The sequence below is a fragment of the Ambystoma mexicanum genome, chromosome 1q, assembly GCF_040938575.1.
Source record: "Ambystoma mexicanum isolate Mex_15411 chromosome 1q, UKY_AmexF1_1, whole genome shotgun sequence".
Taxonomy (NCBI): Eukaryota; Metazoa; Chordata; class Amphibia; order Caudata; family Ambystomatidae; genus Ambystoma; species Ambystoma mexicanum.
In genome coordinates this window covers 1,299,062,982-1,299,088,200 of record NC_090922.1, presented here as the reverse complement: position 1 = coordinate 1,299,088,200, position 25,219 = coordinate 1,299,062,982, and the positions used below count along the sequence as shown (strand labels likewise).

The window sequence follows — 25,219 nt, the reverse complement described above, 5'->3', positions numbered from 1 at the left end:
GCAAAAGCCTCTTCACTTTTGCCTGGCCGAACAGCGGCATCTATCTACGACCCTCTTCGTTCTGCGAGCTCATATACCCTACCAGTGTCCAGGATCTGTGACAACGTCATTCCGGGTTCCCTCAGGATCTGCCTCTGCAACTTACTTGAGTTGCTTCCTTGTATTATCTGGTTCCTCACCATCCCTTCTTCATTTTCCCATCTGCACGTGCTTGATAGATGGCGCAAACTTAGCACAAAATTGGTCAAGAGATTCATCATCATGTTGTTTTTCTCCACACATCACGAATCTATCATAGTCCATATTTGAAAGCGGGATGAAATGGTTCAGAATAGCAGCTTTGACTGCATCATAGGTGACTGCTTGGAGGTTTAATGACTCATAAATCTTGTGCACCTCAGTCCCTGCTGAGTATAGCAGCGTCGCCACCTTTGCATCATCGTCATCTTCCCCAGTTGCTCTAAAAAAATGTCCAGTTTCTTGACCCAGATCAACCACTTGGGTCCCAGCTTGGAAGTGGGACCTTATGTGTCTAATTCTGTCATCACCGCCAGAGTGCCTTGTTGTCGACCTGACCTTCGTGCAGGGGGAACCGGTGCACCATCTTGGTCATTCATTTTCGCAGGACAGGTCGCACAGGCACCTCACCCAACTGTATGAGGCCGCAGACCTTCCCCCACACAGCCCTCACTCCACTTCAGTGATCACTGACCTTCCTTGCTGTATGCAGCAACCTGTAGCAGCCACACCTCCTTGCCAGTACACCCAGCCTGTCTGAATCTTGCCTGGGATGTCACAAAATCGCGGCTTCCCAACGTGAGAAACCATGAAGGTTCCAAAAATTGTTAGTATTCTCCTCCATGGATGGCGCACAAGCACCCTTGCGGGCCGCAACCATCACCAGTGAAAATTCAAAATGGCCGACCGCCGCTGGGCCGGATTCGAGCAGTGTAATGACCGGGAATGCCACGAAACGCTGATGTAATCTATCGCGGCTCCTGCCCCCTCACCACATGCTTCATACTCGTCTCCAGTGTTATGGCCAAGTCCGTGCCTCGGGCCGCCTTGCATACCATGCACACGCATTCACACAGAGATCCGGAGATGGGTCTGATGCCTACAAGGTCCAGGTGGCAACTGCCGTTCGGGACGTCTTTATTGATTGTGCGCATGCGTGAGCCCGAACGAGGCTCGCGCATGCGTATGCCCCTCGTACTTCGTAACATGAGTGTCCTGAATGGGAAAGCTGACTGGGTAGCAAACAAACGCTCGGAGTGGAGCAGGAAATTGGTCATGGTCCATCATGTCTGGCTGTCAGGCCGGATAAGTACGGACGGGGAAGGGCAGTCTTATAGTATGGGGGGTATTGTAAACCTCTATCTGCAGTTAATGCCTGTGTGCCCCATGCTGTGATTGGGCTTGGGGCACAAGGTATGTGTTAATACAAAAATAGTTGCAGGATAGCCGTAATTTGATTGCTTAATGTAGCAAACGAGCAGGCACATGGAAATGGATGAAGAAATTAATGAATGTGTATCACTCTTGAAACAAAAACAATTCTTTACTGGAGCAACACTGGAAAGATACTAGCAATCGCAAGCATTGGATCGTGCAAAAGCATACAATTAGAAATGGAATGAAAGGTTGAAAACAGTTTATAATCAAAATGACACGTTGTAAAATTATCAAACTTTTGCAATTCCCGTCTGAATTTACCAAAATGGTTTTTAATAAGAACGGGTGAAATATCGTAAATCGTGTTTTTGTGTTGGGATGTAGCTATGGATCTTGGGTATAATATGAAATTGAAATGAGGTCTCTAGCTGCTAAATTGAGTGAGTTACAGACCCAGTCTGATCACTCCAAACAGGATTTATAGCTCAGGATTTTACAAGCCAAAATTATTAAAGATGTTGGCGCTAGCACAAGGAATCAAGGCAGGGTTTCAAGAATGACTCGCTGTCCACTTTTAGTTTGGATTTTGGACATTCAGTGGTTCTGGTTGCCACACGGATCTGGTCTAACACAGGGCAGCCGGACAAACTCAGCGGGACAGGGTCAGCTGGGCAGGGACTGGATACAAAAGGATAGTTCTTCTGGACTGGCAATTCTGGTTACTGGATAAGATAGGGCATCCGGAGAGCAGGATTCCCCCCAGAACACCACAGCGTTTCCCTTGGTTATTGGGATTAATTTAGAATTGAGGCCTATCTGAGGCAAGATCAGCAATGCTTCGCCTTGTGGTTGGGATCTGGAGTTTAGATGGATAAATGAAAGATGAAGACAGGAACAGGACGCTGGTATAGGGATTCGGGAATTGGTCTGTCTCTAGGGTCTTGTCAGGGACCCTTATTTATAATGCAAAATGACATCATCAAGGTAGAGGCAGGGCAGGGTTAACTACGCCCACCCCTAAACTACTTGGATTGGGCAGGGGAGATAGTCTCCGCCTCGCTCGCAGTTGGGTGGACTTCTAAGGGAATGATGTCAGATTTATGAGGTGAGGTTTAAAAGGTCCAAACACTCCCACATTTACTTTACTTAAAATCTGATTTTGCCAAAAACATACATTTCTTTACTTTTAATCTCTTGGCAAATTATACACACAGGTTGCATATTATATGCATCACATTTCAGTCCATACCTCCAGTCTGTGCGACCTTGTTTCGCCTTTTACACATTAAAGATTTGGCCTAAAATGTCACCATTTTATACACAAATGTGAATTGTCCCCAGGGATGTATGTACAAAATCTTATGTTTGCCACATTAATACTTTCCTTGGAATTGGTCATGTTTCGTAACTTCTGTTCCTCATGCAGCAATGAGTTCTACCAAGTTTTAACAGATAGCCCACAGAATTAGATTTAACACTGCAAACTTGAACATTTCTGCTAATTCTTGCTACAGAAATAAGAGTCTTTAAAGTTTCTTTATAACATGGTCTCTGGCACAAAAAAGCAGTCCCTTTGTTACTTGGTCCTGTTTTTTAAAAAAAAAAAAATTCCGTCAACTGCAAGGGTCGCCATCCAGTCTTAATTGAAGGTGTTATGGTCCCTTCACACTTGACAGGTGGGTGTCCCAGGACTGCGATTGTCCCAGCCTGGAGCACAGACAAATGTCTGAGCCTCTGAACTTTCATTGTCCTATCCCATTCAAAGTGTTTCAAGCTGGAACTTCGTACCTACGTGTCCTGGATTTAGGGTGTATCTCCCTTCCTTGGAGGGGTTTCAGGGCCAGCAACTGGAATAACAGGTTTTCCTGAGAGTTTGCAACTCCAGCCTATAAACTGTTTAATGTCTTACTTTGGGTCTTGAATTATACAAACCCATGACAGAAGATATCCTATGTATGTATTATCACCACTAACATAATTCCTTTACATGGCTAAGTAAGCAGGCTTTCATTAACAATTTAGTTTTAAACAGGTCATTTTTTTCTCTTCCTTCTGCACAGCCCTTTTGCCCACATGTGTTAAAATCTGCGCTCATTTCTTTCCTTAATTCGGTTTGCAACTCCTTAGATTGCCACTGTCTTGGCAGCTGTAGTCCTTTTCCTTGCAGCAGGACTCTTAAAGTATAGATACATTTATCCTTGACCTGGCTCAGAGAGTAAAAAGTCTCTTTGAACAGCTGCGCCTGGACACATTTTGTGCGAGAGGAAAAATGAAGTTGCTTTTGATTTCTCTGAGAGTTGGTTTGACTGGGCCTTTTTACTCACATTGGTTTCAGAATGACAGGTGGAATTGGCACCAAAGCAGCATTTTGAAAGGGTGAAAATGTTTCATCTTGAAGGGGAATTTTTCACTTTTGCAGCAATGCTGTGCTGCTGGTTCCTTTTATTCCACATATATCTCTCAGAACACACTGGCATACTTTTTCAGTGTGTCCCCTTGTTCCATTTTGCCTGACGACGGGGAATTATTCACAGCATGTGAATCCATGAAAGATGCCAACGCTGGAGAAATGGAGTTACAGGTAAGAAACTACTCCCTTATTAACCGCTAAAAAGCTAACTGGTGACATAAAATAAACCATGTTGGCAACTTTGTCAATTGTATACAACTAAAGTCTTTTTTTGGGATTTAACGGTTTATGCTTTGGTTGCGACTTCTAGGTCCTTAACATCCCGAGAGCAGGAACGAGGTGGAAAACAGTTAGCAACTACAGACACATTCCATAAACCTTTTCATTTAAGAGAACTGGATGTTAACACTACACTCATCTTAATGCCTTGCTGCTTTTGTACAACTCTCTTAAGGGTATAGAATCACTAACCTTGATGGGGAGGCAGAACATCTCTTAAAGGTTAGTAACTTCGACCGAGCATACAAGGCTTAACTCTCACAAAGGGGTAGCAAGCAGATACAAAGGTACAATTGATTCACACACATATCGCTAGAAAGTACACCACATTGATATACTGAAAAATATAATCCAACCCCTAACATGTCAAATATGTTAAATCATAATAAAGTATTTAAACATGCATAGTATACAATCCCAAAAATGTCTAAATGGACGCTCCTGGCCCCACAGCCTATGTCTGTCCACTATCTCAGGCACCTAAAATAAATTTACTTGGTGGGTCGAGGTCAGAGGGGGGGAAACACAAGGGGACCACACAAATTAGCATGCATGGACTTTTAAGTACTGTGTCAAAAAGACAAAAAACCACCCCTGTTTTATATATGGGAGGCCCCAGACCAGGGTCAGGATCTAACACACATATGGGTAGGAGATAGGAATAAAATTGAACCAGAGAATTTAACCAGCAGGCAAAATGGTCTACATATCCCTTAGAACAGCATTGACACACCACATTAATGTTTACCCTCTCTAGAGCATATACTTAAACAAAGTGATAGAGGATAGAATATATTTGAAAACCATAGCCAAAGGCCCACATGAATTAAAGATACATTTTAGGAACAGTTAATGCACTTCAGGGACCGATATTTACACTGTCCTCAAATAAATGTACTACAGTGTAATAAAGTATTCATAACCAAAGTGCAGGGCATGACTTTAAAAATAAATACAAAATCAGAGGTAAGCCCCAGAGTTCTAGTTCTTTGTCCAGAGCTCACTCAACCCTTTGTGGGTCTAGGAAAAATGGTTCTGGAAGTACCCCAAAGTCAAATCAGGAGAGTTCCAGGACCAGTAGAAAGTTACATAGGAATCAATGGGACACAGTAGGCTATCCATTTTAATGGGACAAATGCAAGCGTGTCTGTTTTTAACCCATGGGTGCAGATTCCAAGGCAAACCACACCGGAGTGGACCAGAGGAGACACCAATGATGAGGTCCAGAGGTCTGAGGATGAACCAGAAGCCACGAAGGAAGATGCAGCAGTGAGGGCCGACATCTGAGTAAGTCAATGGGAAATGTGTTTGAGACACTCCTTCAGAGAATCTCTGCCCCCCCCCCCCTGAACCAGACGGGCCAATGAGGGTGAGCATCTGAGCATCTTTAATAATCGGCCACCATAGAAACCAGGGGTAAGTACTCGCATCAGCAATTTCGGTGACCACTTCTCCAGTGCAGCGACACAGTCCAGGTAAGTACATGCTTTTTTCCTCTGTTCGTTTTACAGAGTGCAGTGCTACGAGGCTTGAATCATGAGCTGCTGACCACCTCCATGGCCAAGGAAAGTAAGAAACGGCCTTCTCACAATCTCACATACTTGCCTTTTTTTGGTATAAAATTATCTGTGTACATTGTTTGCTACCACCTGAATCGCTTTCCCATTTACTATTTGCTCCATTCTACCTCAGTGAACAAAGAATGTGTTTTTAATACACTTTTTAAAAAAAAATGTTTTGGCTCGTTCATAGTAGAAATAACAAAACAATACCCTTTTCTTACTTTCAGAAACACACAAAGCACTTTGGCTCTTTTATACAATACAAACATAAGTCCTCTTTAGGAAAGCCATTTAATTTATTGATCTTACTGCAGTGTGAGGGGTCAGAAATGAAAGTCAGACACAAAGTGGTCATGTTTTTGGTCAAAGACATTTATTAATTAATAACGGGTTGGGAAAATGCCTCTGACCCTACAGAAGGATCTGTCTGTGTCAGGATGTCAACTGAAAAGCCGTCCTTGTGTCTTAAACGTCCTATCCTGACCTTCACACTACAAACAAAACAGGAAAATGTGCAAGGAGGGCGATCCCCTTCCACTGGATCCTTAAGTCGGGTGGCAGTTGTTTCTTTTACGAACAGTTCATTTATGTCTCTCCTTTATTCAATTCACAAGTTCCATATGTAAATATTAGTTGTGCCCCCTAAGATAAGTTTGTGCCCTCTAGGACTACACTGTGATCATTAGTTGTGCCTTCTAGGACTACACTGTGCTTATTAGTTGTGCCCCCTAAAATAAGCTTGTGCTCTCTAGGACTGCACTGTGAATATTAGCGTGTGCCCTCTAGGACCACACAGTGATCCTTAGCTGAGCCCCGTAAGATAAGCTTGTGCACTCTAGGACCACGCTGTGATCATTGGCTGTAGCCTCTAAGATAAGCGTGTGCCCTCTAGGACTGCACTGTGAATATTAGCATGTGCCCTCTAGGACCACACTGTGATCATTAGCTGTGCCCCCTAAGATAAGGGTGTGCTCTCTAGGACTGCACTGTGAATATTAGTGTGTGCCCTCTAAGATAAGCTTGTGCCCTCTGGGTCTGCACTGTGAATATTACCATGTGCCCCCGCTCGGACTACACTGTGATTATTAGTTGTAACCTCTAGGATAAGCGTGTGCCCTGTAGGACCGAACTGTGATTATTAGCCTTCACCCACTAGGATAATACTGTGATTATTAGCTTGGGTCCTCTAGGAATACACTGTGATTATTAGCTAATGCTCTCTAGCACTCCACTGTAATTAGCCTGTGCCCTCTAGGATAATACTGTGATTATTGGCGTATGCCCTCTAGGATGGCACTGTCATTATTAGCTTGTGCCCTCTATGATTCCACTGTGATTATTAGCTTGTGCTCTCTGGGACTCCACTGTGATTATCTTGTGCCCTCTAGGATAATACTGTGATTATTAGCTTGTGCCCTGTAGGACTGCACTGTGATTGTTAGCTTTTGCCCTCTAGGGTGATACTGTTATTGTTAGGCTGCACCCTACCCTTAGAGTTCAGCACAATTGACATGACTCGCATCTAGAAATTAACGTGCACCTTCCAGAATAGTACTGTGACTATTAACTTGTGCCCTCTAGGAACGCATTGCAATTGTTAGCTCTTGCCCTCGAAGACCATGCTGTGATTATTGGCTTGCTCCTGCTAAGATAGTACTGTGACTACGACCTTCTTCCTTTATGACAATACTGTATTCATTATCTTGATCTTATTAGGACATTACTGCGATTATAACCTTATTCCTTGGGATCGTAATGTGCTTATAGGCACACTGGGATAGTATCGCAGCTATTGACCTGGAATATTGGCTGACCTAACACTAGGGAATTGGCAAAATAGGCCTTTAAAACTACTTCTAGAGGTTGCAGCACCGAAATGGTACTGTGATCATTGGCCCTGGCACTCAGAGATAGTGCTGTGAACAGTATTCATATTAAACAAATGTGGTGCCCTATGGAATTGAAACAACTGTACTGTTTCAAAACAGTATGATCAGGTGAGGCGACTAGGGCTGCATTGATAATAAATCATTTAATGTTGTTACTTTATAAAACACAATTATAACATTATAAATCACACAATTCCACAATCAAATACACATAATCTTTTGGCTTCAATTAATCAAAAGTGACAATTTTTTGTGCAAAACACGCATAATTTGTGCAAAAAAGGCATTATATGTGCAAAGAACGGAGCATAGATCAGCCATTAGTTTGTCTTGACTAACTTAACACCTTGCAGTTATACTGCTATGATCAATATGGATCCTATTAATGATCCATAATTGAACATCAATAGCTTATGATTTTCCATATTCTAGATCATATATCTCATACTAATGATCCACAATTAAACATCAACTATAGGTGTCCAAAAAACATTGAACAATACTTTTTCTTGTAGGACTTCCCTTAATTAATAGTTTTGACTTGACATCAATTAGTTAAAGTTCTTATTAACCACTGGTCAACGTCTTCTTCAGGATTTGTGGACTTAGCCAAATTTGTTATTTTGACAATGGGAAAGCTTATTTTGCTTAATGTTATAGTGCAACCTTTTGGTAGGTAACATTAAAAGATTTAGTGTGGGTCCCAGCAGATTAGACTATATCGGCTGTGTGAGTTACTATACAATGGCAAACCGGTCCACCCCGCTTGTAAGCACCATGAAAAAGAACAAGAAGAAGCTGGAATTGGAATGGGGGAAAGAATACAACCAAGATTTTAAAAAAGTTCCAGAAACAAATCGGATCCTATAAGAAGGAAATTCAAAAGGCAAAGAGAAGGCATTATGATGACAGAATCACCAATGCCACCAACACACAAAAAGAAATGTTCAACATCATAAAAGAAATGAGAAACCCTCCTGGTTGCGACAACACTCCAATCCCTCAGAGAAACTATGCAATGACTTGGCAGACCATTTCAAGGACAAAATCCATGACATCCGACAGATCATACAAAACAGACCAACCAACCCTAACACTCAACTAACTGGAACTTACAAAGACCCACAGTACAAACTCCAAAACGTCCCTGAAATATCAGCAGAGGCATTCGTCAAGCTGGTAAAAGACAGCAAGAAAGCGGGATCCCCCATGGATCCCTGCCCCCCTAACATCCTGCTCCTGAAGAAACTACAATGCATCCAAAATGCAGCAGCCACACTCGTCCTCAAACTATCCAGAAGAGACATCACTCCAGCACTAAAAATACTACATTGGCTCGCAGTCAACCATTGCATCCCCTTCAAAACAATGTGCATAAAACACAGGGCAATCAATGGACAGGGAGCTGAATTCCTACAAAAGATAATCTACAAGCCAACAAGACTCCTCAGATCAAGCAATGAAATCTGTTGGAACCAAAACCATACCTCAAGAAAAAACTAGGGGGTTCCTCCTTCTCCCACCTGGCTGCAAAAACCTGGAACAGCATCCCGAAAGAAATAAGAAACCCCATAGACCACCTACAATTCATAAAACTACTGAAAACATGGCTCTTCAACACCGCAGATTCAAATTGAAAAAACTAAATAATCAAACAGGAAAAACAAAGAGCAGGTTAACAGAATTTAGAATGACACTGACAACCCCCAGAACCGACTAAGGGAAACTCCTACAATAACAAGAGAGATGACGCTAGGTCGAAGAGGACACAAGCAACAACCTCATGAGGACAGATATTGGCATCCCTGCCAAACTCCATCCAGCAACCTCACCCACTCCATGAATGCAACCAAGTACCATACCCGGATGGAATTCTGAATGTTGGCGGTAGCCACACTTGGACGGAGTTGTGGACGTTGGCATGCGCTGGGCCCGGACGGAGTTGTGAATGATGGCAGGTGACGCACCTGGACATAGTTGCAAGTGTTGGCATGTGCTATGCTTGGAAGGGGTTGCGAGCGCTAGCCTGCATGAGCAGCTGGATAGGCTTGTGAATGCCGACCATTGCCACATCTGGATAGAGTAGCAGTGATTGACCAAAACCACATCTGGACTGGATTGGGAATGCTATCCGGGCCAGATTTGGATGGAATCGTAAACGTCTGCTTGCCTCGCATACACACAGGTTTTCCAAGGTGGCCGGGGGCCGAACCTGGACACAGTTGTGAATGTTGGTGAGTGTCATGTGTGGAAGGGATTGTGGGTGTCAGCCGGATCTGGATGGAGGTGCGGGGATGTTCGCGCGCCGCACCTGTAGGGAATGTGGAAGTTTAGCATGTCACTTCTAGACAGCGATGCCAATTAACCAATCCACCCCTCTGCATACACTCCTCAAACTCTAACCAACTACAACCCTATAGCACAACAAACCGCACAAACTTCACTACACTACAACAACAAAATAAACCACACATGGACTTGCACAACGGCTACCGAACGGAAAACACTCCAAGCCCAACGAACGGTGTCAACCGGGTTGAGGCTGCCAATGCCACATCACTGCTCTCTTGCACTTTTCCTGCTTATTCCCACAAACTCACACCCACTCCCCTTTCAGAGCCGCCAGAGCGCCAGGGGACCACTATGGTGGTGATAATGTTAAAGGATATTTGTACCATGCACTAACATTAACATTTAGGCAACACGTTCTGTAACAGTCTCTCTTTAACACAGATTTCTCCTTGGTTTAGAAACCTGTCTTTTTTGTAATATTTCAAATTGCAATTTGCCTGGTATACTCCCCTGCCAGGACTCTTTATGCAATTCAATGGCGTGGTTTCTTTCCCTTGCCAAGGCTTCTCATGCGTTTTAAATGCCTGATGGCTTGCCTTGCCAGGATTCTTATTTATTTCACAGTTTCTCTGTATCACCAATACTGTTGGCTTGGTGTATGTTTGTGGTAAGGTTTTTTCAAGTGATGCCCCACACTTGCAATTCATGCACCCATAGCTCATTGGGGATTGTACTTTGCCTTTTCTGCATTCAAACAGTCTTCTTGTAGTTTTAACAATGGTGCTGCATTCAAATTGTGTTGGCGTGGTCACAAGTATGCCCCAGTGTCCCCACTGGCTTTGGGTAGACTCGCTGGCTCTCTTCAGCATCTACTGTCCATGCTTCTGCAGCCTGATTCTTTCACCCGCTTTTCACACTTGAGTGTGCAGATGTCCTTCTGCTTCCTTCGTGGTTCTGCAGTCACACGTCTGCTTCCCTTCAGGTCCTGGAATGCAGAACACTGCCTCTTTGGGCTGCCAAGAGCCCAGGAACTCTTGCGGATCCCAGCATCTCCACGGCACTTCTGTCTGTCTGGGGTATTAGAAGTTCTTCCTCGTGGGAAAGAGGGAGATACTGCATCTCGTCCAATGTAGTCATGACAGCTTCCTGGTAGTTGACTTCTCCCATGTGATCCTTCCTCATAAAGCTGCCCTCAGGATCAGGTAGCAGCTTGTTCAACCCCCACATGGCACCTATCCTCTACGGTTTTCGCTTTTGTTACGTAATTTTACATATGTTCTTGTTGGTGACATTTTTGATGGAAGATATCCATTTTATATTGTCTTGCTTGCCGACTGGCACACGATTTGCATATTAATCATTGTCCCAAATCGGCCTTTGAACCTTTAACTGCCTCATTCCCTCGCCACACCCCCCATCCGACAATGAAGAGTCCAGCCCTTAATGCAAACAAACCACGAAAATCGCTGCATCAGCATTACAAATAAATGGTGTCTTTGCCTCTTAAGGATTGTGAACAGTGGAGCCCGGATTTACTGAATAAAGGAATATTCCCAGTCATTGAAAGGCAGCAACAAATAAACCTATGCTTCTGATCATTGGAAGACTAATGCGCTTGGTCTTCTGTTTTTTTTACTTGTTAATTGTATAATTTACTTGGTACAGTATTTCTCAACTTCTTAAAATGTGCGCTTGCTATTCAGGCTAATTATCTACAAGCAAGTTCCAGCTTGAAAGTTTCAGGTGTTTCAACATGCTGTTGTCACGTTTAATGCACAGCCTGCCGTCCCTTCTTCAGGACCAGCTTGTCAACAGCTGCAGAGTTGGAACTTGAAAGATAAAAAACCAATACGGGAACTATGTTTGCTCCCGATCCCGCTAATCTATGCCATACAATCCAATTTCACTCCAAAAAGATGCAAACTCCCAGCAAAATAAACGCAGTGAATAAAAATACTCCCAACAAAACAAATAGGGAAAAACCGGAGAGGAGCATGGCCCTCCATTCTACCTCCACAATTCCATGGAGCTGTTCAGATCAGTGGTAGCAGCAGAACAGTGCCACAGGAAGGATCAATAATATGATAACAGCCTGATCTGAAGATTAACTTTAAAAGATGCTTTAATTTTTGCATGAAATTGTATACATTAGTAGATGCAAAGAAGCATAATATGTATTTACTTCCCTTGGAAATGGGAGTAACCTTGTTTACTCCCTTAAATAATCACTTTACATCCAAATTATATTTAAAGTGAAATACTCCCACTTCAGACTCTTATGGCTAGCCCTAGTTGTTGCTTGATGTGCTCTGGTATCTTGAATGATTCAGGAAGTAAACAATCCATACTCACTGTGGTTACTTAGGTGCTGCTATTAATGTTGACATGTCAACAACTCTTAGGAATCATTGAGCTATTGGAAGACTACCGGAGATGGGTCTATAGCCAAAAGTCAGTAAAACTGTGCATGTTGGCTCTGTATTTATTTTATTCAGATTAACATAGTGTTCAGCAAAGCAAAAAAGAACATGCAGGCAAAAAGGGCAGAAAAACCTTTAATTAGGAATGAGAAAGAAAAAAGGATTTCACAAGAGTGAGAAACAGTTAGGGAAGGAGAGGAGCAAATGTCAAGAGGAAGGGCATGTCCATGTTTAGAGGCGCAAAGTGAGAAAGAACGAAAGTGAGATTGGGCACAGGAAGGTTGAGGGACAGTGAAAAGAAATTTAGATTGGCAGTGACTAGGACAGGTGGGTGGTGAAGGACCATAAGAGGAAGTAAAAAAGACTACAGTCAAAAGAAAGCAAGGAGTTAAAAAGAACAGAAGTGCAGAGAGAAAGATTAAAGAAAAGCTGTCTGGCCAAATTGTAAATGGAGGGAAGCGAGAGCGGATAGATTGGAGTCCACATATGAGGCCAGAACAGTAATGAAGCCGTGAGAAAATGAAGGAAGAGAGGAGAAGCTTAGTTGCAGGAATGGAGAGAAAGGGACAGGCTATTTGTAGAGATAAGTGTCTGGTAAGCGCAGTATTTGAAAGGTGAGAAGAAAAAGAGAATCGAATACACCAGGACACCAAGAATCCAAGCAGAGAGTGCAATAGAGGGGTGGGCAAGGGGTTGGAGGAGATGGCAGGGGGAAAGAGTAAGATTGGTAAGTGAAGCAGATAACTAAAGAACTTCTGTATCAGGAGCATTCAAATGAAGGAAATGAGACTTCATTCAGGCCTGGACTGCAAGAAGGCAGCTGGAAAAGGTAGAATTGATTTGATCCGAGAAGGAAAAAGAAAGATGTGCAAGCTATCAGCATGGAAAAGGCAGGCGAGTTTGAGACGAAATAAGACGGAAAGAGGGATAGCATAGAGAGCGTAATGAGAGCCAAGAACGCAATGTTCAGGAAGACCAAATTGTAGGGGAAAGGTAGGGTGGGGCAGGCGGGAATTCCATGCCCAGGAGACAGAGTAGATCCACTCCACTCACTTAGATAGGCCAAGAGAAGAAAAAGAAGATAAGAGTAGGGTGGAAAACAGTAGGCTGAATCAGTTTCAAAAGCAGTAAACCCAAAAAAACCTCAAATTCCCAAGTTATGGTAAGCTAAGCAACCATAACTCACTCCACCACTGTGCACTAACACCCAGGACATCAAAGATGATGTCACAATGTCATTGATGACATCCCATATCTGGACACCTTGTTTTTGTTTGTTCACTGACATATGTAGGCCTTGTGGTTTTGTTCACTGACAGTCAGAATATTAAAATTCAACAGGTGCTATATAGTTAGACGTTAACCTTGTCATATGTTCTGAAGGTACTTTTCTTAGGGTTTGGTCCCAGCTCATGGTGCGCATACATGGAGAAATAAGCAGGCCTCAAACACACAATTCATAATATTAACATTTTCTGATGATGCTGTTTGTTTTCCTTACTTTAGCTTCCCTGTATGTGCCTCTGATTTGTATGCATTGCGGGTCTTCATTTGTATTGTTTGTACTAGAACAAGTGTGTAGAAGTCTTGAATTGTTGGCTAGTTATTACATGTTTAACATCACTCAAAACTCTGATAAGGTAACATTCATTATTGTACTATCCAAAATTACAAGATTATAAATATTGTACTTCTATGGTGAATGCTGCAGCCATTGCCTATGTTTATGTATAATTAGGTTCATGTATTAACAACAATCCAATAAAATTTTGTTTAGATGAGTACATTCTTTAATAGATTAAGTGGTTCATGATAGGCCTCCCGATCACCCCTGACATCTTGTTACCAACATTATAAACACAACCCGTTGTAAGGACCTTTCATCAAAATTAATTTCACATGTGATGTCATCAGTGTCATCAATGACATTTGCAATGTCATCTTCGATGTCCTGGATGTTAGTCTTAGCAGTGCACGGTGGTGGCGCGAGTTATGATTGCTTAGCTCACCATAACCAGCACATTTCTGAGGTTTTTCAGTTTTACTTGTAACCATAACGTCTCTTCTGTGAATTTCATGGGTTTTGACGTGTGCATGCTATTTTCCTACAACTTACTAATATCATACTTACCCCAATATAGCAACATTTGTGTCCAAATTACAAAGTCTCACCTTAAAACTCTGCCATTTCCCAACATCTAGCATAATTTGTAACACTTCTGTACATTTTTTTCAACTTTTTCCACCGTGTTTGTGTCCGAAATCTGCGAATGTCTGACGTCATCGCTGATCTTGTGGACAGTGCCATGTGTCCATGCGCTCACGCGCGGCATGTGTCTGTATCCGCACTTCACGATTGTGATGTCATCTTTGATGTCCTGGGTGTTAGTCTTAGCAGTGCACAGCGGTGGTGTGAGTTATGGTTGCTTGGCATACCATAACTGGTGAATTTCAGTGTTTTTTCAATTTTACTTGGAACCATAACGTCCCTTTAACAAAGTTTTTTTTTACTGAATATAGATATACATAGTGTGAATTTGATAGGTGTTTACTAGGATTCCCTTAGTTTAAATACATGTAACATAGAACATACTGAACCCCCAGCTAGTGATTATGATGTCCGCGGACTCTCTTTATTTCTGCGGACGGACGCGGTCAACATCAACACTATCCAAAAACTCAGGGGGTATCTTACATTGTTGTATCATGCAATAGAAACACTGAACAAATTTAAAAAGCAGCACATAAGCACATTATATGTAATAATAAATAAGAAGTGGAAACTATGTATGTAAGACATCAACCATCCATTTAAATAGCATATGCACCAGAATGGAATATACCAAAACAAAATATATATGCCTCCAACATATTTACCTCACAAACTGCACAGCAAAAAGCAACAGCAGACCTACACAACAGTAACAACAAAACTTACCAAAAACTAGTAAGTAAACTTCATTTTTCTTATATATTTGTATACTTTCTGTATTAGGTACACTAAAAGTAATATATTTGTTTTTACACAGAAATGTCCAGTATTTTGGAATGGCTGGAAGAACATTTCCCATGGGATTAAATGAGTGAAGACAGTGATACTAATGGTAGACACAACACTTCTCTATATAAGCCAATTAATAACCATTACTTTATGTGTACTTAACACATTTTATTTTTAACAGTCCATACAAACAGTGAAAAAATATACCAAGAGACATTAGAAAATGCTCTGCAGCGAATGGAACAAAAAATGGATATGCTAATGAAAAATGTCAATCTTTTTAAAACATTTTGTGGAGGGACCACATAAAAGAAAACATTAAATATCACTATCCCACATGTACCTTTTCCCCCTCTGTCAGTCAACTATCCCCAAACTCTCCCCACCAAGAAAAACGTTCTGATGAGACTTCCATCCCTTCATCCCCTACCATCCATCTCCAAACCCCTAATTCCCCTGTATTTGTTTGTTTCTGCTTCCTCCTCTTTCATACATTTTGTATTTGTATACAATAATAAAATATTATGTGTTGTTACTTTATTCCTCTGTGTCTTATTTTTTTTTAAAAGGCAGTTGGGATGTCCGCAGGCAGCACGGGTGTCCGGAATGTCCGTAATTAACCAAAATGGAGGTGTCCTAAGGACACTATACCTGTCCGTACTGTCCACGATCAAAATGGAACTGTTCTTAAAACACACTCGATATCAGGGATGTCCACAATTAACCAAAATGGAGGTGTCATAAGGACCCTATACCTGTTCGTACTGTCCGCAGTCAAAATGGAACTGTTCTTAGAACACAGTAGATGTCCGGGATGTCCTGCGAATATTGCGCCCGTCCGTAACCATCCACCATACATGTGTTGCACTTTTAATTAGTTCGGGAACTAGAACACTATCCGTAGAACACCTACAAGCATGCGCACAACTGATCATGCGCATTTGGTGTCCTACGGACAGCCGTCCCATTCGCGAACGTGTCCGCGTTGTTGTCATGTGACCGCACCCATGCTGAGCATGTGTCCTTATTTGCGGACACTGTCCGGGTCCCCGAACATTTTAAGAGGACAATCCAAGATATTTGTAAAGTAAAGGTTCACCATTGCACACGTCCCAGACAATGTCCCTGGGGATCTACATACTTTTTGAGACATTTTTTGGTGTTCGATCTGTCCGTGGACAAACGCGGCTGTCCATGAAGCGCACACCAGCACCCCTCTAAAAGGCCACACCATAGAATTGCTTCTCATTGTGCTTCTGGCTACCTGCAGAGCATGGCTTCTGACCTGCATTCACTGCATTGCTGCTGACTTCTGCCTGCTATTCTCCAGAGGGCAACCATGGCTGGTTCGGCTTCATCACCACCCCCACCATCTCCCCAAGGACCTGCAGAGGGGAACAGGCGTGAGGATGCAGAGGAGACAGATGAAGAGGATGAAGAGGATGAGGTATTGGAAGTCCCTACTACCAGCACTCACTGTAAGTCTTTAGTGTGGAGGTCTTTTACCACTCTTGATGGAGTGCCAAAAGCTCATACAAATAAGGTGATCTGCAATCAGTGCCACATGGTGCCGAGTCGTGGAAGGCCTGGTTCGTATAGCTTTGGTACGACATCGTTGAAGCTGCACCTGAAGTAATTCCACGGTGGGGCTATTCGTAAGGTTGTACCTTGCGATAAATGTAGTAGGTGGAGTTCCCCTGCAGCATCCTCCGTTTCCGCCCCTGCCACCACAAGAGACACGCCTGTGGGACAGCGCATCTCTCCAGCTGCCTCCCAGGCCATTCATGATGCTGTTGACCCTTCTCTTTCGAGGGTCACAATATTGTGCATGTACTGCGATGCAGTACTCTGCAGGGGGGAGAATCTTTGGAGTGCTTTCAAGACTGGGGTCAAGGAGCATGAGAAGAACTGCCCACTACCTGAATAAGGCCCACCCTACATCTTCCTCTCTCCACCTGCCCTTTCTTATCCCCGTGGTTGGTGTCCCTTCCTTACCCTCCTTTCCCATCCTTTCCTTGTGTGTCGTGTTTAAAAAACAAACAAAAATATAAAACAACAAAAACTAAACAAAAAAAGTCTCTCTTCAGAGCCACCTTTCACAGTTTAAAACTAGAAGTGACAAATAAATAGTCCAGGGCTCTGTGCATTTTCTTTTAGAAGTCCACGGACATCTAACATTTTTGAGGTGTTGCCCTATTAGAACTATGGCACTTTTCTCTGAAAGGAAGTGGTGGCTCTGAAAAGAGCCTTTTGGTGGTGTTTTTTCTGTGTTTCAAAAACTTCAAATGATTAACACCTACTGCAAAATGTATTAATGTAATTCCAAAAAAGGTTGCAATGCTTTTTGTATATTTCGCAGAAAAATCTGATTGCCAGCATAAGTAAGATGTACTCCATCTCTGCGAAAAATGTATGTGCTACGAAACATAATATTTTCATTGTGAAAAGAGGACATGCCAACATCTCTTAAAAAGGCACAAACAGCCTTATTGACATTGCACCTCACTTTCTCCATTTGTGGACCAAATGAAGAACGCAGCCACATTTGTCTATGCGCAATACGGGAAACAATTACTTGGGAATTCGGAAACCTGTCCATGACCTTCCCAAATCCTTCTTTCATTGCAAATTGCAAAGAAATTCCAGACACATGTCTAAACTGTTCCCTCCACAATGATTAATAATGTCTGGATGACACTGTGTCACCAAAGTAGCACAAAGAGGTACCAAATCCAGCCACTTAATTCCACGCACTCCATGCCAGTGCACTTCCACATAAGGGAATCCAAGATGTTCAGCCACTCCACAGCGTTCTGCATGCACCTCCAACCAATGTATCCATGAGTCTCCCAACATCCAGATAATCTGTTTTCTGAAACACAGCCATAGCTATCTGTTCTTCTCTCAGGAAAAACACTTTCTGACAAACTCTCTCCTTACACAACACACCAAGTAAACTTTATTGACCAATCCCTTGCTTCTCTGTCTCATTTGCATGCCTCTCAACCGCAAAATCCGTGTAATACGCGGACAAAATCAAAAAATCTGAGCGTGGTGAATGTAAATTTAAATAGTGCGCCTCATTTCCCCTTTGAGGTGAGGTTGGCTTATTTTTTTTCTTTTTTCAGATGCTTGAGACCCCTTTTTTATTTTGTATTTTTTGTATTTTTTTATTTTTTATTTTACTCCTAAAATCTTCACATTAGCTTCTCCAATGCAACCCTTATGTTCCAAAACAGCATGGCATTTCCCCTAAAAGATAAAGAAATGCCATCTTCTTTAAAATAAACAACATTACCAGAATCAATGTTCTCATTATTACAAAAGAACATACAGGCTCTAAGCATGGAAGCAAACATGCCTCGGTTGATTGCACACCTAGCAATGTCTTGCTGAGGACAAAAAACAGATCTATTGGCCCATATTGCCCTAGGTACTAAACCAGAAAAAATAATTTTGGCATTTGGAAGAACTTTCATTACTGCTTGAACGAAGTGTTCCTAATCTGCCAACAAAGTCGGGGCACTGACATAGCCCAAATGCAAAGCACCACAGTGCAAAACTACCATATAGGGACTATTCACCCTGCCCATATCTTCACAAACTTGTACAATTCCCTGCACATTGAAATCGGGCACAGTGCTCCACGCCACCTCCACTCCTTTAACATGAATGCACAAACATATCTCCAACCACCAACACCCTGACTTTCTCCACTCCTGCCCTCTTCACTATAAGCCTCTTTCAACACAAATCCACAACCTCAACACCTGATTGGCTAATACATGCCAAATATCTTCAGAAGTCCCGTATGTGGCATGTTCTGTCCTCAGACAGTCGCGATGTCCACGGAGCGCGTAACTCTTGGGCAGCCCTTCTACCCTTTCCATTTTACTCTCTGCACCATTCCCTCATTAACTACAGCTAAGCAGTCACACAACCATCCACCAATCCCATCCAAGAACTCTACATCTAACTTCATCATCATAGTTCAGCACTTCAGATGTACTGTTGATCACTGAGTGCAAGTCTCATGTCATTAGAAAGCACCTACTACAAAAACTACTGAACACGTCTCCAAGATTTCTTCTTGCAGCTTCATGCATATCCACATGCATGCATACAAACTACAGGTATGCATATTGTCTGCACAGTACATGTACAGCTCTTGTATAAATGCATATAAACAGGGTAACTGCTACTTAACCAGTATAACCTACAAAATGTACTTATTGTCATTTTTCCCATCTGCTATAATCAACTGTCACTTGCAAACCTGTCTGCTCTCCAATTATTTTTTTACACACTCCGCTATCTAAAAAAGTGTAATTTCATATTAAAAGATGGGAGAAATAACAGTATATTGTAGAAAAACACTGTGCAGTGTATTATAAAATTACACGCAGCCAGAATGAGTTCATGCATCTTTATACACTCACACAGACAGACACCATCATTGGAAAGGCTCCCAGCTGAAACACTACTGCCTCTACATCAAATCTTTCTGCTTTAGTACCCACACCTTCACAAATGCATACATTCCATGTGTTTCTATACAGTTTCTGCCATTTGACCTATAAAAATAGCAAAATAAGTATGATTATTTATTCTATCTCCTAACATCCAATAACACAGCCTTAAGAAGCCATGGGCGCTTCATATGCTTAGTATTATACTAATTTGTACAGCATGTTCAACTAACCGATTCTAAGTAAAATATACAGGCTGCACATAGTGTGTACATGCAGTTTCCTTTGCTGTGTTCAGTTATCAAAAAACACTATACTACAAAAACATAAAAATAAATGTCTAAATTAACAACCGTGCTATAAACAAACAAATTTACTAACTTCTTTCTTTTACAATTGCAGTGAAAACCACTCTCCTGAAAAGCAGCAGCATCTGAAGTACGAACATCATCTCGGAAGAAACCTACTCTTTCCATACAAAAAAGTAAGTACAATACTACATAATGTTCTAACTGTTACTCAAACACACTAGAATGTTAGCATTGCAGAACAAGCAACTGTTTTAATTCTATACCATTAGATTTAGTATAAGTGCTTCCCCTCACCACTAGCTTACTTTGTATTGTCATAGTAACACACAAATACAAGAATTGCCTTCCCAACTTGTTGTAGCTGGCCATTGCACAATCACACACCTCCACATACATCCTTACCATCATACTCAGACACTCATGCACACATACATTGCACAACACCCCAACCCACACTTTTGTTTTTTCTCCAACGGAGCCCAAAGAATGCCTACCAAAAAGCAACTCAGTAGAAAGCAATGCCGAAGTAGAGCAAATGAAAATAAGTGTCCATAAGCATGCTTCGAGGGGATTGGGTCCTCCGACGTATTCCATATCTATGACAGTAATCACCACAGCTGTGCTGCTTCGGAAAATCTTTCTGCGTCCTGTGTCGATGACGTCGATATGCTGTACTCGAGGGCCTCCATCGAGCCGACGTCACCGGATGTTAGAAGTAGGACGCACGACGCCCGTAGCCTCAGTTCCGTTTTTTCCATGAACGTGTTCGCTTCGGAGATCTCGGCGCGCCTCGATTCTACTGAATCCTGTTGTTTCGGTTCTTTGAACCTGTTTCTTCATTGTTATAACGAATATGTCTTCGGCTTCTTCCACCCCGTGGTCCGGATTTAAGAAGTGTCGGGTGTGGGGGTCCAAGATGTCCCTGACGGATACGCACGACGCTTTCCTCTGGTGCCTCGGGGAGGACCATGATACGGACGACTGTCGACTGCCAGTCGCTCACTTCAAAGGCCTTGCGGGAGCGTAAGAAGAAGCTGTCGGTCGGTAAGGTGGTCAAGCCCCGGAAGTCGCGTTCCACTGGTCTTTCGACAGACAATTCGAGGTGCGACTCTCCGCATCGTCGTTGTTAGTCTGGGGGTTCTTGGTCTGGGAGTCTGTCCAGCCATTCCTCTGCCTCTTTGAGGCACTCCAGGAAGCGCCGTCACAGGTCGCCCTCCCCGTCCTCTTCCGAGGACTCCGCTTGTAGGCGGGTAGCTTGTCCCAACAAGCATTCCACTCCGGTGGAATGGGATTCGTACCGAAAGGAGATGTTGGTGATTTTTCAATCGCAGGGCTCTGGTCCGGCCGCGCCGTCTGAGGACGCCAGTCGCTGCGCTAGAGACACCGCTCATCCACCTTCGGGCTCGAGCAGTCATTGCGATGACCGGGCACCTTCGAGGTCCCGGTCGGACAAGGATGGTCGCTCTAGGCATGCCCGTTCCAGGTCCCGGTCCTCGACGCCATTGAGACAGCGATACTCTGTGAAGTCTTCAAAGAAGACATCGATGCCGTTGGCGCCAAGGTCGTCGACGGACTCTCTCGAGGCCCCGCCTCTACAGAAGTCGTCAACGCCATCGACGCCTAGACTGTCGAGACACGGTCGGGGCTCTGCCCTCAAGGACTGTGTCGACGCCGTCGAAGCTGTCGGTGCCGCGCTCGACGTCGATGCCCATTCCGTCGATGCCTTTTCAGGCAGCCTTGTCGGAGGTACCCCGTGGCTCGGTGGCACCCCCAAGAAAGGCGATGGCTAAGGCTAAACATGTCTTTGTACCTTTTTCTGTACCCTCTTTACAGCCTCTAGATTATATTTCTGAGGTGGATGAGGGGTCTGAGGAAGGTGAGGTTCCTGCATTGGTTCCTGATGACATTGTTTCTGGTCACAGTCAACTTGAGGACCTGCGTCAGTCGCTGCACAACGCCAGTGGTCTAGACACCTCTCCGGAGGTTAGAGTTTAGTAGGCCGGAGCCTGGCACGCATGCCGAATCTTCATATTGGCGCCTCATGTCGAGGGTCACTGAATACCTGGGTTGGTCTGCCCCCCCTGGGGATTTTCTGCAGGATGACCTGACTGATATCTTGGACCAAGGTCTTCCAGCTGACCCGGTGCTGTCATTCCATATGGCCTTGCAGAGAAGGGTGGCTGCGGCTTGGACTTCTCTGGAGAGTCACCCGGCAGTGAGCAAATCCTTGCCAAAGAAATATCGCCCAGCCAGTGGGACCCCTGCTACTTGACAACGCACCCTACTCCGGAGAGTTTGGTGGTGCAGGCGGCTACGGCCCCCGCAAAGCAGGCGTCGTACCCTACCATCCCTCCTGATAGGGACGACAAACGTTTTGATGGCTGGACGAAGAAGGTATTTTCTTCTGGGAGTATGGCGCTTCAGGCTGCCAACTCCATTTGTGCCTTGTCTCGTTTCACGCACACTCTGTGGAACTGTATTTCCCTAGCGGCTGATCATATTCACAAAGGGGAGGAACGGGATGGTTTCCTTGCTATCGTGCAGGATGTCAAGGATGCCATGTTTGAATCCGTCAGTCAGGTCTGGACATGGTTGATTGCATCAGCCGTTCCATGGCGGCGAGCACCGTAATGCGCAGGTTTGCGTGGTTGCGGAAGTCGGGTTTTGCTCCTGATGTGCAGGCCCGCCTCCTCAACATGCCCTTTTGATGGTTAACATCTTTTTGGCAGCAAGGCTGACGAGAGTCTTGAGAGGTTGCAGACCTCCAAAGCTGCAGCAAAGTCGTTGGGCGCTGCAGTCCGCCAACCTCTGCCTTTTTGTCTTAGGGGACAACAATGGAGGGGAGGTTCCTTTCGATATTACTCGTCCTTTAGTAAATCGAGAGGAGCTGCTAGTCAAAGGGGCAACCGTAGGAGTGCCAGAGGTGGAAAACAAGGTACTCTAGGTGCCAAGGCCACGTGAGCAGTTGCCTCTTTGCCCTCAGGCACTGCCAAGCCGCTTCAGCTCAGTCACGAGGCCCATGCTTTTCCGGTTGGGGGAAGGTTGGCGCAGCATCTTGTAGAATGACGTGCCTTTGATTCAGATGTGTGGGTTCTGGAGATCATAGCCCACGGCTACTGTCTTCCTTTCCGGCAGAGGCCTCACGACAATCCACCAGGGAACCTCTCTTTGAAGAGTCCGGATCCGCTCCTTGCGCAGGAAATTCAATCCCTGCTGGAGAAAGGCGCTATAGAACTGGTGCCTGTAGCGGAGAGGAAAAAGGGATGGTATTCCCCTTATTTTTTGATTTCGAAGAAAGACGGAGGATTGAGACCCATCATGGACTTGTGCGGTTTGAACAAGCTCCTCAGGAAGGACAAGTTCAAGATGGTTACTCTTTCTCAAGTCCTTCATGCCCTTCAACTTCAGGGCTTCTCTCGACCTCAAGGACGCTTATTTTCATGTGCCAATCCATCCAAAGCACAAGAAGTACCTAAGGTTTGCGGTTGGCGACTCGCACTTTCAGTTTCGGGTCCTGCCATTCGGATTGACCTCCGCCCGAGGGTCTTCACCAAGCTCATGGTGGTTGTGGCAGTGCATCTCAGGAAAGGGGGGGATTCATGTCTACCCCTACCTGGACGATTGGTTGATCAGGGCGCGCTCTCCCAAGCAAGTCCTGGATTATCTGTACGTCACCTGCTACTCCCTGCACAAGCTAGGCTTCTCCCTCAACTTAAAGAAGTCTCACTTGACGCCAACTCAGCAGGTCCGGTATATCGGGGCAGTGCTCGGCACGTCCCGGGGCAGTGTTTTCTGCCCCAGGTGAGGGCTCTTCACATTCAGCAGATGGTACACAAGTTTCGGCATGCCCAGAGTCTCCCGGCTTTCGAGTTCTTGAGACTGCTCGGCCTCATGGCTTCTTGCATTCTTCTGGTGCCAGAGGCCTGACTGCAGATGAGATCTTTGCAGTGGTCTCTCAAGATGCAATGGTCACAGTCCTCCGGCAGGATGTCGGACCTCATTCAGGTGCCTCCCTCGGTCGCTCAGGACCTTCTGTGGTGAGTCGACGAAGGCAATCTGATGAGGGGGGCTCCATTTTGGCTGCCCTGGCTGGAGGTGACGATCGTGATGGTCACATCCATCACGGGATGGGGAGCCCATGCCAACGAGCTGACAGTCAGCGGTCGTTGGTCTCTGTCGGAGTCCAGACTCCATATCAATCTGTTGGAGCTGAGGGCCGTCAGGCTTGCCCTGAAGGCTTTTCTGCCGACTGTGCGAGGAAAGAATGTCCTGATCCTGACGGACAACACAGTAGCCATGCACTACCTCAACAAAAAGGGGAGGGCAGGGTCACTTCCTCTGTGCAGGGAGGCGATGCAGCTCTGGTTCTGGGCCATCCAGCAGGAACTTTCGATCTCGGCAGCTCATCTGGCGTGAGACGAAAACGAGACGGCGGATGCTCTGACCAGGCAGAGCATGATCTCTCACGAGTGGGAGTTGGCTCAGGAGATTCTCCTGGAGATCTTCGCCCTTTGGGGGACCCCTCAAGTGGATCTCTTCGCCTCCAGTGTCAACCGCAAGTGCGAAAGGTTCTGCTCGCGGGAATTTCCTCCAAGAGGAGCCTTAGGAAATGCGTTTGTGTTGGAGTGGTCATTCCCACTGCTGTACGCGTTTTCTCCAGTCCCCGTCATCCCGCAAGTGCTGCAGAGGTTACAGAGGTTCGGTTCCCAGGTGATCCTCATTGCTTTGGCATGGGCCAGGAGGACGTGGTACCCGGACCTTCTCGACTTGTCCATCTGCCCTCCATGTCGTCTTCCCTACCGAGACGATCTGCTCTCACGGGAGGGGGGTTCGCTTCTCCATTCAGAGGTCAGATCCCTCAACCTTCACGCTTGGCTTCTGAAAGGTTAAGTTATAAGAATTGGGACCTCCCTGAAGACGTAATGGAGGTGTTGCTTTCGGCCAGACGGCCAGCATCAAAGTCCCTGTACTGTTGCCATTGAAGAAAGTTCTGCGACTGGTGCATGGTTAAGAATGTGGATCCTTTTTCATGTGACATTCCTGTAGTTCTGTCTTTTTTTGCTTTCTTTAGCCCACAGGGGCTTACAAGTGGGTACCATTAAAGGTTACCTGGTGGCGCTGTCCATATTTAAGCGCTCGTCTAAGGAGTGTTCTTGTTTTAAAATTCTGTTAAGTTCTCAGTTTCTGAAAG

At 44.5% G+C, this 25,219-nt stretch overlaps 1 protein-coding gene across 3 annotated transcripts in view; it reads left to right on the top strand.

Annotated features, from left to right (window-relative positions):
• The window catches only part of ACOT11 (acyl-CoA thioesterase 11), a 1,040,268-nt gene that overhangs the window by 278,932 nt on the left and 736,117 nt on the right, over positions 1-25,219 (top strand). The window contains exon 3 of one of the 3 annotated variants that reach the window (XM_069642126.1): positions 20,120-20,201. The exons of the other annotated variants lie outside the window; for them this stretch is intronic. The gene's annotated coding sequence lies outside the window, so the exon portion shown is untranslated. The remainder of the gene's footprint in view (positions 1-20,119; positions 20,202-25,219) is intronic. 3 annotated transcript variants of the gene reach the window in all.